The sequence below is a fragment of the Dama dama genome, chromosome 14 (genome assembly GCF_033118175.1).
Source record: "Dama dama isolate Ldn47 chromosome 14, ASM3311817v1, whole genome shotgun sequence".
Classification (NCBI taxonomy): Eukaryota; Metazoa; Chordata; class Mammalia; order Artiodactyla; family Cervidae; genus Dama; species Dama dama.
Window position 1 is genome coordinate 25,700,130 of NC_083694.1, and position 16,804 is coordinate 25,716,933.

General features: G+C 41.4%; 1 pseudogene; it reads right to left on the reverse strand.

Annotated features, from left to right (window-relative positions):
* Positions 1-11,840: 11,840 nt before the first annotated feature.
* Positions 11,841-15,865, reverse strand: LOC133068821 (homeobox protein CDX-1-like; annotated as a pseudogene).
* Positions 15,866-16,804: the final 939 nt, after the last annotated feature.

The following is a 16,804-nucleotide window of genomic DNA, read 5'->3' on the forward strand; positions in this document are numbered from 1 at the left end:
ACAATAAATGCTAGAGATGGCGTGTAGAAAACGGAACCCTCCTACACTGTTGGTGGGACTGAAAATTGATACAGACACTATGGAGAACAGTATGGAGGTTCCTTAAAAAACTAAAAAGAGACTTACCATATGAACTAGTAACCTCACTCCTGGACATAAATATGGAAAAGAGAAAACCTCTAATTAAAAAAAAAATACATGCACTTCAATCTTCATTGCAGAACTATTTATAATAGCCAAGATATGAAAGCAACCTAAATGTCCATCAACAGATGAATGGATAAAGAAGATGTGGTGCACACACACACACACACACACACACACACACACACACACACACCCCACAGTGGAATACTACTCAGCCACAAAAAAGAATGAAATAATACCATTTGTAGCAACATGGACTGACTCAAAAGTATCATACTAGTGAAGTAAGTTAGAGAAAAACAAATATCATATGATATCACTTATATGTGGACTCTAAAAAATGGTGCAAATGAACTTATTTACAAAACAGAAATAGACTAACAGACAGAAAATAAACTTATGATTACCAAAGGGGAAAGGAGGGGTAGAGGGATAAGTTAGGAGTTGGGATTAACAGATGAACACTACTATATATAAAATAGTTAAACAACAAAGACCTATTAGATAGCCCAGGGAATTATACTTAACATCTTGTAATAACCCATAATGGAAAAAAGCCTGAAAAAGAATATATACATATTCTGAAACTAACAGAACATTATAAAATCAACTATACTTTAATTAGAAAAAAAGCATAGTTCTACCATTTCCATACTGACCTTCTGTCTGGGTTATCTGTCCACTGATGAAAGTAAGAATATTGCAGTCTCCAATATGATTTAATTACTGTCTATTTTTTCCATTAGTCTATTAATATTTGCTTCATCCATTTATGTGTTCCAATTTGGGGTTCATAATATTTACAAATGTTCATATAACTATTTTTATTAGTGACTGAGGTATGTGACTGAGGTATTAGTGACTATGTATATCAAAAAACTAAGATCATGGTATCTGGTCCCATTACTTCATGGCAAATAGATGCAGAAACAATGGGAACAATGACAGACTATTTTGTTGGGCTCCAAAATCTCTGCAGATGGTGACTGCAGCCATGAGATTAAAAGACACTTGCTCGTTGAAAGAAAAGCTATGACAAACCTAGACAGCATATTAAAAAGCAGAGACATTACTTTGCCAACAGAAGTCCATATAGTCCAAGCTATGGTCTTTCCAATAGTCATGTATGGATGTGAGAGTTGGACCATAAAGAAGGTTGAGTGCTGAAGAATTGATGCTCTCATCCACCCCACCTTGAGTTATCTCATTATCATAAACTATCAAGTTTTTCCCAGGGGCCCACCATAAATGAAAAGACACTCATTAGGAAATTCCAAGTGATAGCGGTTACTTCCCAGGACCCCGCTATCTCTGGAAAAGGCCAAATACCCTATTACACAGCACCAAGTATGGTAGCCACTCTGTTTTAACATTCTTAATGAGCAAAGCACTGTAGTTAGAGTTTGTGTTTGTCACTCAGTTGTGTCCAGCACTTTTCAACCCCATGGACTGTAAACCATCAGGCTCCTCTCTCCATGAAATTCTCCAGGCAAGAATACTGGAGTGGATTGCCATGCCCTTCTCTAGGGGACCTTCCTGACCCAGGGATCGAACCTGGGTCTCCTGCATTGCAGGCAGATTCTTTACCATCTAACCCACCAGGGAAGCCAAAGCACTATAAGATGAGCTCTAATTTGGGGTGGAGGGGTTTGAGAGCTGTGCCCTGAGGCATGCAGAATCTCAGTTCCCAGACCAGAGATAGAACCTGTGCCCCTCCACAGTGAAAGCCAGGAGTCTTAACCACTGGACCACCAGGGAAGTACCCTGGTGGAAGTGGGCTCTAATTTTAATGGAAAGCTATTTGTTTTCTGCTCTGTGGTGACCATAGAGAGAAGAGTCAGAGGCCTGGTACAGCAGAGACTTGGCACCATATTCATAATAATGTGTCCAAGATGGCTGAAGAGGATGGGAGTGTAGCAGCATGCAGGTAGCTAGATCTGAGCAGAGAAATGTGGGCTGGGGCCAGGTGGCAAGAAGCCATGCATCTTTAAACAGTGGATGTCCTTGGGAGGAAAAAGAAAAGCAGGAGCCTCCAGACTGACAAGAAACTGCACCTTTCGGGTGATAAGTGTCAAGGAAGCGGACAAAGAAAAGTGAGAAAAGGCGGGAACTTCCTGTGTCTGAATGTAACCTGTTGCTCATTATATCTCATTACAATAAAATTAGTCTTGCAGATAAAAAGTACCCATCATGCAATGAAAACATGACACCTCTTATCTAAGCTAAATAAGGACAAAAATCTTTCCTCCCCTCTAGAAGATGGAACTGAGATGAAAATCAAGGAATATGACCCCCAAATTCCTCCTTCCCCTGTGAAGATTCCACCCCTTCATCTGTATGCCCCACATAACCATTTTCACTTTCATAACCAGCTTGTCAAAGAAACCCAGAGTAGCAGGTCCTCACCTGTCTGTCTGCTCTCCCTCTGAAAGTGTATTCTTGCTGAAATAAATTCTCACTGTACTTTCTTAACCTTCCCGGTTAGTCTCTGAATTCTTTCTTGTGATGAAGTAAGAACCTCAAATGCACCGAGAACAGTGGTACTTGAAATGCTAAAAGGTAGATGAGGTAATATGACTCCATTGACTAGAACTTGTTCTGAGTCCTTCAGATTAAGTAACGTTGGGCTTCCAAATTTCTCCCCCTTCCCTATATTCTCTCCCCATGGGGTATGCTGGGGCCTCATAGCTGGTTTCCCAAGGCAGTGGCCCAAACTGCAACATTATGGCTTGTTATTTTCCACAACTTGCTTCACTCATATACTTCCACACCCATAATCAAAACTGGTTAGCTTTCAGGGGGTATTGTAATTGTAATCAGACAAACTAATGCATTATTCAAATTTAATCATATATGTCCTTTGGAAATCCACTTCTGATCTCTTTACAGGTAAAGACAGTCAAAATAATAATTCATGGCAAGTTATACTCAGGGACTACGTTTTGAAAGTTGTTGAAAGCAGGAAGGTTAATCTGTTATCTTAAGTAACTTGATGCAAATTAGCAACACTGGCTCAAAGAACAGAAAATTAAGCAGCATAAGTGAATCAGTTTGAGAGGAAATTATCTCTAATTGGAAAGAGACTACAGTAGGATTTTTTAAGAACTCAAGTCACCTAAGCTCCTGCCTACCTGTTTCCAGTGGGGTAGCAAAACGATTATTTTAGCTAAAACATAGATCAGAGACCAGAGCCATTTAAATTCCCTAAGGCAAGATCAATGTAATGAGTCTGAGAAGAAACTTTTTCAAATTCTGCCCTTTTCTCTTGGTTCTTCTGAATTTGAATATATTGCCTACTTGCGTACTGTCAAGAAGGATTTATGTTGCCCAATGAGACTAAAGTGTATAAATGAAGTGTGTGAAAGAAAAGAATCACTAATACAGATGGATTTGAGCATCACATGAGCCTTGAATATACAAGCCAGTGTAAAAAGAGTGAAGTTGCAAAACTGGAGAAACAGAGATGAGCCCCTACTGTAGACTGTGAAATGGAAATCTTGAGATGGCTCCCAGGGTTTAGTTCCTCAAAAGGCTTTCCCCAGATTCAATTTCCAAGTCTATGAGATTCATGGTTGAGCAGGTCACTCTGGGAACTGTTTATGAACTCAATTCAGAGGAGAATCTGTCTGGTAACTTGAGAGGACATTCTTACACAGGTAGATACAAATTCAAACTTTGGGGACATTGTGGACTTGGATGAATAATCTAGGGGTGATCTCTGTTACCAATATCAGTAGCATGTTACCAGCTCTTTATTTTGTTAACATTAACTTTTAATATGGCTTAGAGAAATAATTTCTTCTATTTTTTCTCAAATAAATACGGATTTTTAGAACTCAATTTAATTTAGGAATTAAAGGTTTCTGATGAAAGTTGATATGTTTTTGAATCCAAATTATTGCATGTGTCTACTGAATATACTAGTCATCTTATATACTTAGAAAGTATTGCTTTGGATGGTTATGCTAATTGCTGTAATTTTCTTCTGTCATTTTGAACCAATTTTTCTTTGTGAAAACAAACTGTTGCAAATCACATTCTGCATTAGAGTTTAGTAGTGAGTTATAGTATATTGATGTAAAATGTTTCAATTATAACATAGAATGGAGAAAATCATCAAAATTTTCTATCCAAATGAAAATGGCTTAATATTCACTACTTTATAAACATTCAGCTTAAAACAAGTAGCAATAATACATGAATTTTGTTTCTGTTTATAAAGACAATAGTTCTCTTCACCTGTGCTTTATTTAATATTCTGAATGGAATCCAATGTTCTTTTTGTGACAGCTGGATAAATTTAGGTATTATTACCCTGGACTGTGTTTTAAATTAAATATGCTTAATAAATATTGATAGAGTGCCAGCAGTTAGTAGGTACTGCAGAAGACATAAAGAAAATAAATATGACTTTTATCCTTAAATATTTAGGTTCACAAAGAGAAATAAAGATTCAGTTTCAGGGGTCATTTTCTACATAGTTTCACGTATTTTCGTTCTTATTTGCATAACCCAATACAAATTTAAGGTAGAGAAACTAGGTAGATGTAAGATATACTATAAGGTAGATATAAAACTGAGACCCAGGGGTTGAGACTTGTTAGACTCACACAGATAAGTGAAAGGACCTAGGTTTGAAACCTGTTCTTTCAGTGAAATTCTAGCATTCTTACCATATTCAAGACAGAATACAGCAAATGCCACAGTGAAAAGAAAGTGCTCTGGGAGTTTGGAGGAGACCATATAATAATAATTCCCCCAAATTTTTCAATGAATAATAGATGTGTCTCAATGTCTTCTTAGTAGAATCTCTGCTGAGTACTTCTGATCCCATCATTTTTGTTATTTCCTTAGGAAGACTTTTTGTAGGCTTGCCTTCAGTTCTTTGAGTTGGATTTCTGACATGTTCTCTCTCATTTTCACCTTTTTCCTCTGCATTCCTGAAGACCGGTTTGAGTTAGACTGTCAAATCAGTTTGTTTTCTGCAGTAGTAATTTTGCTTTTTACTGCCTATAGTGTCTACTTTTTATGGTTCACCGTTCCTAGTTCAGAAAGGCTTATGTTTTCTTGTTTCCTTGAGAAACTCAAGTAGAAGTTTTCTAAAATTTTCTTCTATATCCTACATAAAATATTAAGAGAACATTTGCTTCTGAGTGTTCAGATTAAAAATTAATTTTTTAACATTAAAATTAAAACCTCAGTTGCTGTGTGAGTTGTCTAATCTCACAAACTTTCTTCATTTGAAAAATAAGGTTAGTAATAATATTCCATGCACAAGATTGTTACAAAAAGTAAGCGAGTTGATAGATGTAAAGTACTTGAAGTGATCTGGGTCCATTCAGGAGATAGAGATCACACAGTATGCTAAACTGGCCAAGTTGATATAAAATGTATTAACCATGATCAAAGAGTAATCTATGATGTCAGGAAAATCTGCATGGCTCCCTAGGGCTGATGGAGGCAGGAAGGACAAATGTGGAAAGGGCTCAGATCCCCACTGGAGATGTGAGTTAGCCCACTGAGTAGCAGAGAAGTTCACTAGGTTGGCCAGACTGGAGCTGATGGGCAAGCAATAGGCACCCTCGGGAATGCAAGCTGGCTACCAACAGCCAGTGACGTGGGCATGCAACGGGAGTGTGGACCTCAGCAGGGAGAGGAGCCTTTCAGAGCTCCTGGGCTCTGGGGATCCATGGTTTCCCTGTTGAAGGGGCTGTGAAAAGGCTTTGCTTAACTGAGGTTGTAAAGTCACAGAGGGACCAGTTTAGGCCCTGTGGTTGGAAAAGGGTCTGTTGAATGAACTCATACCTGTACCACTGTCCCCAGTTTCTGTAACAAAGAGCAGGAAATCCCTTTGCTTCAGCGGCAATTCTCGAGCGCTCTCTACGGAGAAAACTGAATATCGTGTTCAATATAAAAGAGAAATATTCAGAGGAATTCTTGTTTATCCCAGAACATATGTTGAAAAGGTGATTCAGAGCTAGAGATGATATATTGATAACTGACACAGAACTCAAAACTGTGCCTGGCTCAGTAAATATGCCATTGCTGGAGATAGCATATGCTATTATTATTGTCTTCTTTTCTTTGCCTGTGTGTGTGCTCAGTCACCCAGTACTGTCCCACCCAGTCTTTGGGACCCTTTGGACTGTAGCCCACCAGGCTCCTGTGTCCATGGGATTTAGGCAAGAGTACTGGAGTGGGTTACCATTTCCTCGAGTTTCCTGCATCTCCTGCGTTACAGGCAGATTCTTTACCAATGAGCCATTGGGGAAGCTTTCTTTGCTTAGTAATCTTTGAATAAGGAAACATTTAACCAGCTTGCTGTGGGTTGAGAGATCAGTTATACTGAATGTCTTTAGCTCTTCTCAGCTTTAATTTGAGAGCTAACAGATACTCATATGTAGGATCAGTATTAAGGTTAATATAGAGAGCCCTTAGCCCAATTTTTGTCTTTATAGGCATTTATCTAATGGGACCTCCCCTGCTCTTATAGCTGACTTCCCTGGTTACCACAGGCTGATGCTTTGTGTAGGATTTTGGGGGATACAAAATCAAAGAGACCCCTTTCTCACATGCCTTGCTGCCAGGATCCATCCCTTCATGGCCCTGCCCACCGTGCTTCTAGGGTGTAATATACCACAGTACATCCTTTTCTATGCTTGACACTGCTAGTTCTGTGGTATTATAGCAGTGACAGTCTCTGAATGGAAATGTGGGGACAGGGAAAGAGGGCATCATTCTACCTGAAGCAGGAAAACATTCTGGTGCAGTAAATGCATAAATGGTTTTCCAGTCAGTGCAATGCTAGAGAATGAGTCTTTTCCTACCTTCTTTGTGGAATTATATTTGCTTTCTGTTTTAGAAGATGGGATATGTAGAGTCAGTAATGTATTTCCAGCCAATTGCCATACATTCCATTGCTGGTAAGACATCCCAATAGACTCTTTCAGTCCCAGAGTTGCAGTTACTCTTTGTTGTTTTATGTATCTTTTCAATATTTTACTGGGAAGTTGAGAGAAGGAATATTAGGGGCAACTAATCATGCCATATTATTATTAAATTGTGAATCTATAATCTGGCATCTTTCTATCATTTCTTCAAAGTATAATTAATAGTAATACTTATAGTAACAACAAAAATAGTAGCTATCATTTAATAAGTGCTTGCCGTATGGAAATTACTACTCATTTCTCATTCACTTTTAATAAAATGCTATAAGATGCAGTATTGTATTATTTTGCAATTTCATAAATTTTTCTTTTATTTTTCTTGGGAAGAGTATATAAGCTTTGGGGGTAGATTCAGTAAACCAGACGAGAGAGGGAGTGTCTTTTCTTGTATAGTGGATAAAGGAAGATTTTGAAGGAAAGGTTAGGAAAAGCAAATCGTGACAATTAGCAAATCAGTTCAGTTCAATTGCTCTGTTGTGTCCAACTCTCTGAGACCCCATGGACTGCAGCATGCCAGGCCTCTTTGCCCTGAAGTGATGGGACCAGATGCCATGATCTTAGTTTTCTGAATGTTGAGCTTTAAGCCAACTTTTTCACTCTCCTCTTTCACTTTCATCAAGAGGCTCTTTAGGTCTTCTTCACTTTCTGCCAATAAGGGTGGTGTCATCTGCATATCTGAGGTTATTGATATTTCTCCTGGCAATCTTGATTCCAGCTTGTGCTTCCTCCAGCCCAGAGTTTCTAGTGATGTACTCTGCATATAAGTTAAATAAGCAGGGTGACAATATACAACCTTGACATCCTCCTTTCCCTATTTGGAACCAGTCTGTTGTTCCGTGTCCAGTTCTAACTGTTGCTTCCTGACCTGCATACAGATTTCTCAAGAGGCAGGTCAGGTGACAAAACGTGGTCCACTGGAGAAGGGAATGGCAAACCACTTCAGTGTTTTTGCCTTGAGGACAATTAGCAAAGGGTATATATAAACCTTGGAGAAGGAAATGGCAACTCACTCCAGTATCTTGCCTAGAGAATCCCATGGACAGAGGAGCTTGGTGGGCTGCTGTCCTAGGGTCACACAGAGTCAGACACAACTGAAGCGACTTAGCATGCATGCATGCATATATAAAACTGAGCTTTCCAGGTGGCGCTAGTGGTAAGGAACCCGCCTGTCAATGCAAGAAACTTGAGAGACACAGGGTTCAACGCCTGGGGAAGATCCCCTGGAGGAAGGCATGGCAACCTACTCCAGTGTTCTTGCCTGGAGAATCCTATGGACAGAGGAGACTGGCAGGCTACAGTCCATAGGGTCACACAGAGTCGGACACAACTGGAGCAACTTAGCATGCACCCATCGTATATAAAGCTCTGGATCTATAAATGGATTCCTTTAAAACCATCACCACCGTCACACTTCTGAAAGTCTGTGCTTCCTCTGGAGGTACTGGTTTGTAGGAACACTTCTTTCAATGACTAATTAAAGCATCTATAAGGGCTGAAAGGTCAGGTGAGCAGTTGCTCAAGGGCTCCAGTGCTCAGCATGTGCAGGGTAGCAGGCCATGGACACCATGTACAAGGGTGTGCTGGGTAAGGATTCCGCCAAGTACACTGGCCCCTCTAGGCCCACCAGTCTCAGTCTGGGCCCATAAGCCTGCAGCTCCTGCTATTTTCATGTCTTTCAATAATATTTTTTGTCAAACTATGAATCTGTGGATTTAGCTCATTGAATCCCAATGAAAATTCTGTCAGGTGCATAACTAGCACTGCCAAATCAATTAACTAAACTATGACTTTTGATCATAAAATTTGACTTAATTTTTCAGTTCAAATAAATTCATTAATAAACATTTCAAAAGCTATTACAGAAAGCTCTGGAAAGATGAATGCATTTTAAACAGATTAATAAAACCAGTCAAATCACAATTAAATAATGTAGATATAATTTATTCATTTTAATAGATTAAACAAATAAGAATAAACCTATATACATTTCTCATCATTTAAATTGTAATGATGCAACGTAATATGTAGTTAAAATATAACTATATATTAAAATAGGGGCTTCCCAGCTGGAGCTAGTGGTAAAGAACCTGCCTGCTAGTGCAGGAGATGTGAGGGATGTGGCCTCAGTCTTTAGGTTAGGAAGATCTCCTAGAGGAGGTATGGCAACCCACTCTAGTATTCTTACCTGGAAAATCCCATAGATGGAGGAGCTTGGTGGGCTACAGTCCATAGGGTCGTAGAGTTGGACACAACTGAAATGACTTAGTGTGCATGCATGCATATTACAAAATAATGAAGGAAGAGTAACTAAAAGTAATTAAAAGCATGATATTTCCTTGGTATTGAAAACTGGTCATCAGCTTTTGCTATAAAGTAAAAAATCATAGACACTGCTTCAGAAATAACTGTTAATGTCATATATATCATAATCAAAATATCCCTATATTTAATGAGAGAGAACAGAGTATGAAGCTAAAAAATCTATTTGGCCAAGCATCTAGGAAGTAAATTCTTTATAGCGGATAGAAAATATTACATATAACATGAAACAAAGTAAGATGATGATCGAATGTAATTGGAATATATAGTTTGTGATATAATAAAATTATATGTTTTAACTTACTGCATACCAAAGTGTATATGTATAGGTATATAACACATATATAGCAGAATGAATTTAAAAGAAATCACTTTACCTTTCAGTCCCCTAGTTTCACCCAGTGTGTTTCGAAGAATCTAATGCTCTGTAAAATATTCTAGTTATTTTAAAAGAATTAGAACACTCTTTGGCATAAATCACAGCAAGATCCTCTATAGGCCACCTCCTAAAGTAATGGAAATAAAAACAAAAATAAACAGATGGGACCTAATTAAACTTAAAAGCTTTTGCACAGTGAAGGTGACTATAAATAAGGTGAAAAGACAACCCTCAGAATGGGAGAAAATAATAGCAAATGAAACAACTGACAAAGGATTAATCTCCAAAATCTAGAATCAGGTCATTTAGCTCAATACCAAAAAAACAAAAAACTCAATCAAAAAGTGAGCAGAAGGCCTAACCAGATATTTCTCCAAAGAAGACACACAGGTGGCTAATAAACATATGAAAAGATGCTAGCACAACATCGCTCATTATCAGAGAAATGTAAATCAAAACTATCAAGGTATCACCTCACACCAGTCAGAATGACCATCATCAAAAAATCTACAAACAATAAACGCTGGAGAGGATGTGGAGACAAGGGAACCCTCTTCCCCGTTGATGGGAATGCAAACTGACATAGTCACTGTGAACAATATGGAGATTCCTCAAAAAACTAGGAATAAAACTACCATATGAGGCAACAATCACACTATCGGGTATATACCCTGAGGAAGCCAAAATTGAAAAATACACATGTACCCCCCAATGTTCATTGCAGCACTATTTACAACAGCTAGGACACGGAAGGAACCTAGATGCCCATCAACAGATGAATGGATAAAGAAGTTGTGGTACATACACACAATGGACTGTTACTAAGCCATAAAAAGGAATGTGTTGGACTCAGTTCTAATAAGGTGGATGAACCTAGAGCCTATTATACAGAGTGAAGTAAGTCAGAAAGAGAAAAACAAATACCATACATTATCACATAAATGTGGGCTTCCCTGGTGGCTCAGAGGGTAAAGAATCCGCCTGCAATGCGGGAGACTGGGTTCAATCCCTGGGTTGGGAAGATCCCCTGGAGGAGGGCATGGCAACTCACTCCAGTATTCTTGCCTGGAGAATCCCCACAGACAGAGGAGTCTGGCGGGCTACAGTCCATGGGGTCACAAAGAGTCAGACACGACTGAATGACTAAGCATCCGATGCAGAAATATGGAATCTAGAAAGATGGTACTGATGAACCTATTTGCATGGCAGTAATGGAGACACAGACATAGAGAATAGACTTATGGACACAGTGGAGGAAGAAGAGGGTGGGGCAAATGGAGAGAGTAGCATTGAAACATATACATTACCATACGTAAAATTAGATAGTCAGTGGAAATTTGCTATATAATGCAGGGAGCTCAAATTCAGTGCTCTGGGATAACCTAGAGGGGTGGGACGGGATGGGAGGTGGGAGGGAAGTTCAAGAGGGAGGGAATATACATATATCTATGGCTGATTCATGTTGATATATGGTAGAAACTAACACAATAGTTTTAAGCAATTATCCCCCAATTAGAAATAAATTTTTAAAAAAGAAAAGAAAAAAAAAAGGAATTAGTGTCACTACACTAAGCAGTACTGCTTCACTCTTTGACGATGCTTTATTTCCAGCTAATAAAATCTGATGGAAGTGTTAGTCGCTCAGTCATGTCTAACTCTTTTTGGAGAGGGTTCAGGGCATGTTAGGATGGGGGCCCGGAGAAGTGAGGCTGCAGGAAAAGGCAGGTGTGAGCTGACCCCCGCCACCTCCTCAGGTCACAGTCTGTAAGCTTTTCATCTTCTCTGGGTTCCACCTCCTTTCTCCAGGAGTCTACTCCCTATGGGGGCCTCCCACCTTTGAGTCTGTGGAGGAGGAGTGGGTGACCCCTGATTGCCTGGGGGTTACGACCTCTCCAGAGTTGGGCCCAGGGGTGGGGTGGGTGATCTGTCCAAGGTTACTCAGAGGGTCGGTGGCAGGACTGGGACTCACACCAGGCCTCCTGGGTCCCTTTAGGAGCCACATTCCCAGCACCTGAGTCCCCAGGGCCCCTATCTCACAAAGTTGGTCAGGGAGCTACAGCATACTCCTCCTTGACAGGCATTGGGAAGCGGGCACTCAGGAGGCTGGCAGAGCTGGGGCACAGGTCCTCAAATGGTCGCACAGCTGGAGTGTGGGGTCACATCATGGGCTGGCAGGGATGGCTGTGGGGGTGCTGCTGCTGCTGTTGCTTCTTCTGGTTCACTTTGTGCTCCTTTGCCTGCCAATTTTGGAGCCAGATCTTCACGTGACTTTCAGTAAGCCCCCGTTAGCAGCCAGCTCTGATTTTCCCTGGATGGTGATGTAACGACTGTATAGGAATTCCTTCTCCAGCTCCAGGCACTGGTGATCTGTGTAGCTGTTTTGTTGTTTTAGTCCCTAAGTTGTGTCTGACCCTTTTGCAATCTCATGGACTATAGCCCGTCAGGCTCCTCTGTCCATGGGATTTCTCAGGCAAGAATACTGGAGTGGGTTGCCATTTCCTTCTCCAAGCCATCTTCCAGACTCAGGGATCGAACCCGTGTCTCTTGCATTGGCAGGCAGATTCTTTAATATGAGCCATCAGGGAAGCCAGTTTGGTGTAGACTACATAGCTTTGTCTTTGGTCCTGGTCTTACCCCTGCCATTGCCACCTTCAGCTGCCAGGCTACACCACATCCACTCACAGGAAATCTGGCTTTGCCCTCCGGGTGAGGACGGAATGCCTGGGCTGCAGAGGGACTGCACCAGGAGGCCAGGGCCAGGCCCCGGGGATGTGGGCGCCACGCACTAAAGCTCCGTGTGTGTGTTGGTCGCTCAGTCATGGTCGACCGTTGGCAACCCCATGGGCTACAGCCTGCCAGGGCCCTTTGTCCATGGGATTCTCCAGGCAAGAATACTGGAGTGGGTTGCCATTCCCTTCTCCAGGGGAATCTTCCTGACCCAGAAATCAAAGCCTGGTCTCCCACATTGGAGGCATATTCTTTACCTTCTGAGCCACCAGGGAAGCCTATAAAGCTCAGAGGAGGCCTAAAAGCCAGGGGGGGTGGACTGGCGGTGGGAGCCCATTTGCCCCTTGGTGCAGAGAAGGGTGCATCTGAGTAGCTGGTGAAGTCTGGGTACTGCAGAAGCCTGGGGGTCGAGGTCAGATTTGGGGTGTGGGGACTGTAGGCTTGTGGGCCCAGGCTGAGACGTGGGCCTGGCGGGTCCAGGTTCCCAGGGGAATCCATGTCCAGCACACAGCCCACCAAGCACATAGGCCACGTCAGGTACATGGTTTACACACCTTTCCCCGCTGTGTCTGCTGGGCCCTGCAGGCTTGGAGCAACTATTCACTTGGACTCCTGGCCTTTATAGATGCTTTTCAATTGACCATTGAAAGAAGTGCTCCTTCCTTTAAATTTTTTTCTTTTTCTTTTCTGCATTGGCTCTATGGTATCCTTGAGTTTCTTACACCTGGAAAGCACCATAGTGGAATTCCAGACAGGAGAGGGCTGGTCTTTTCTTATAAAGTGTGTGAAGGAAGATTTTGAAAGGAAGGCTAGGAAAGGCAAATCTTTATGACAATTAGCAAAGATTATAGCTATAATTAAGCTATAATAAAGTATAATTATAGCTATATTATTAGCTATATATAAAGATCTGGATATATGAACAGATTCCTTTAACATCATCACTAACCTCATGCTCCTGAAAGTCAGTATTTCATCCGCAGGTACTGGCTTGAAGACCATTTCTTGGCCTACCACCAAAACAGTAGAGGTGGAATGAAATGATAGACAAGATACAGTTCGGGGGTAGAATCCTCAGAACTTGATAATAAATTGAATTGGGGTAGAGAGTAAAGGAGAAGTGAGTGTCAAGGAAGACTCCACAGTAGAGCTGCTATTTGTTGAGACAGAGAAGACAAGGGAAGAAGATGGCTTCATAGTTTTTTTATCTTGTTTTGTTTTAGACAATTTATTGATTGATATTTTATTAAGTTATAACTTTAATGTTTTGGCTAAGTTCATTAAATAGAAATGATTATTGGCACATAAGGTAACATTATTTCCAAAATGATTTCCTCTTTTAAAATATCTTTCCTCACCCTCAACATTCAAATTCTTAGCAGCTTCTCAGACTTAAATTCATATTCAAATTTTATTGTGACGAGCTGAATGATTACATATTCAAGCTTAATTGATATGAATAGTGGGAAGTTTATTCTAACACAGTTTTAGCTATAGTAGAATGCAGCAAAACTCTATACTGCTTTTCTTCTGTGGCCCCTACCAAGAAATACCAAGAAGGGACCCGTGCATCCTGTGTGCCTAGCTCAGTGCCTGGTACATAGTAAGTGCTCAGTAAATAGTTGAGTCACATACAGGATATTCACCTACTAAATTTTTTATAAGACATTTAAAAAGAAATGGGGCATTTTTACATAGACACATAAACACACAATTCAACTATTTCTTAGGATTCCTTTAGCTTGCCAACTAAACAATTTAGCTCACCACCCAGTTCTATAAGAATGAAGTCCTTAGCCACTGCAGTCGCTGATCTTCAACACACCCTGAAAAGAATTCCAGACAGAGAGCAGGAATGAGGTGCTCTGTGCTCTAGGGAAATTTGGTAGAACAGGCCTTCAGGTAGTTAGATCTTTTCAGAAGACTTCATGAGCCTGATTTTTTTTAGTTATCTTCTCACATCTAGAACAGCACTAAAATCATTAACAGAGACATCTGCTCCTTATGACTATCAGCAACCTTCTCTGCACTAGCAGCAAACCTCTGCCAAAAGGTATGTTTGACTGCACGTATTCCCCTTCATCAAAATCACATATATACTGACCTCTGCCAGACTCCCACCTCTGGCAAGCAGATCCTCAGAGCCATGAGAGGCTGTGTCCTGGGCTATAGTCCTCATAATCACCTCCACTCCAACAAAACTTAACTCACAGCTCTCAGTTTGGGTATCTATTTTCAGTCCACACACTCTTACACTCATATTATATTCCCATATATAACCTTTTAGTAGTAACTGAGGCTTTTAAAAGGTAAGTTTATGCCCACATGAGGGCTTCCCTGATGACTCAGAGGTTAAAGTATATGCCTGCAATGCAGGAAACCCCTGGGTCGGGAATATCTCCTGAAAAAGGAAATGGCAACCCACTCTAATATTCTTGCCTGGAGAATCCCATGGATGGAGGAGCCTGGTGGGCTAAGAGTCGCAAAGAGTCAAGGGGTTGCAAAGAGTCGGACACGACTGAGCGACTTCATTTCACTCACTTATGCCCACATGAACTTAATTTTAAAAACTTATTTAATAAACAAAGTTTATTAATTCAATACGCTTATTATTTAATAAGCTTGTTAAATATTAATATGTTCACAACATAAACGTTTTGAAAATATTAAAAAGCCATTCTTTTCAAAGGTCCCTGCTGCTGCTGCTGCTGCTGCTAAGTCGTTTCAGTCGTGTCCGACTCTGTGCGACCCCATAGACGCAGCCCACCAGGCTCCCCCCTCCCTGGGATTCTCCCTCCAGGCAAGAACACTGGAGTGGGTTGCCATTTCCTTCTTCAATGCATGAAAGTGAAAAGTGAAAGTGAAGTCGCTCAGTCGTGTCCGACTCTTAGCGACCCCATTGACTGTAGCCCACCAGGCTCCTCCATCCATGGGATTTTCCAGGCAAGAGTACTGGAGTGGGGTGCCATCGCCTTCTCCATCAAAGTCCCAGAGAGGCCCATTCTTCAATGTCTTCATTTTTCTTGTGGAAGTGGTCGATATGTTAGACTGGGGTCTTTAACTTGTGCAAAATATCACATCTGTTTTTGTGCACACGTCTGCCCCCACCCTCTTCCTGCTCGGCCAGTGTCGTGATGCCCTTTGCTGCTGTGACATCGCTGGCGTGGGAACCGAGAAACACTGGCCACTTCATCGGCCGCTTCAGTGCCTGCTCTGATCCTGCCCCATGACCCCAGCATGCATTGCGCTGGCCTTGAGGCCCCGCCCCTGAAACCGCCAGCCCCGGCGCCCTGGGTTTTGCAGGTGGGTCTCCAGGCGGTCCGCCTCGGTTCTTCAAGGGCATCCTCGCTTGGCGCTTTCCTTTCCGGCGTGTGCGGGCCGAACCTGCACCATTCAGCCCTAAAATGGGCCCAGGCGGCCACTGGGCCACAGAGCAGCGGGTAAGGGCCTCGGGGACCGTGTTCCATAACGGCTAGGATGAGGGGCCTCGGGGGGCCGGTGACCGTTGGTTTGCGGGGCTGCCTGAAAACGGAAGGCCCCAACGTTCCCAGCTCCTGCCTCCGGGTACCACCAACAGTATTCACGCCACAGTCGTTGCGCACCGCCCTGCGCCAGGCGCCAGACAACCATCCCTGCCCTCGAGGGGCTTGTCTTCCTGGCGCAGGGCTTGTCGGTTTCTGTTTATCAGGCTGAGTGAGCTCTCTTCTATTCCTACCTCAATGTGAACTTGGTGTTTATATCCCCAATAAGTGAGTAATGAACTCTTAAAAAATTTGCCGCCATTTATTGCGTAGTATATACTTACACATATGTGTGTACACGTGATACGAATATAGATGAATATGTGTGTGATTTTATGTCGGTAAATAGACTTCAAAGAATTAAATGTTTTTTATTACATTAATAACATTCATAGATGTACTTGCATTCATGGGATAAACTCCATTAAGATATGTATCAGTACATGTGTATGTATCATATGTGTACATAGGCAGACATTGTTGGATTTGATTTGTTAATATTTTATTTAGGATATTTGCACTTATATTCATAAGTGTTATTGTCTATATAATGTTTTGGTGCAGTATACAGTACTTGTCTGGCTTGGCAATCATTGCTCTTTAAGTTTCAAGAAATGAGTTCATTGACTTTTGTTCTTTACTTGTGAAGTTTGTATATTATAAGGATTTTCTGTTCTTTGCTTGTTTGATAAACCTCACCTGTGAAACACTTTCAGCCTTGTGTCTGTCACTTTTTGGGTAAATGAGAGCCTTTTGTGTAC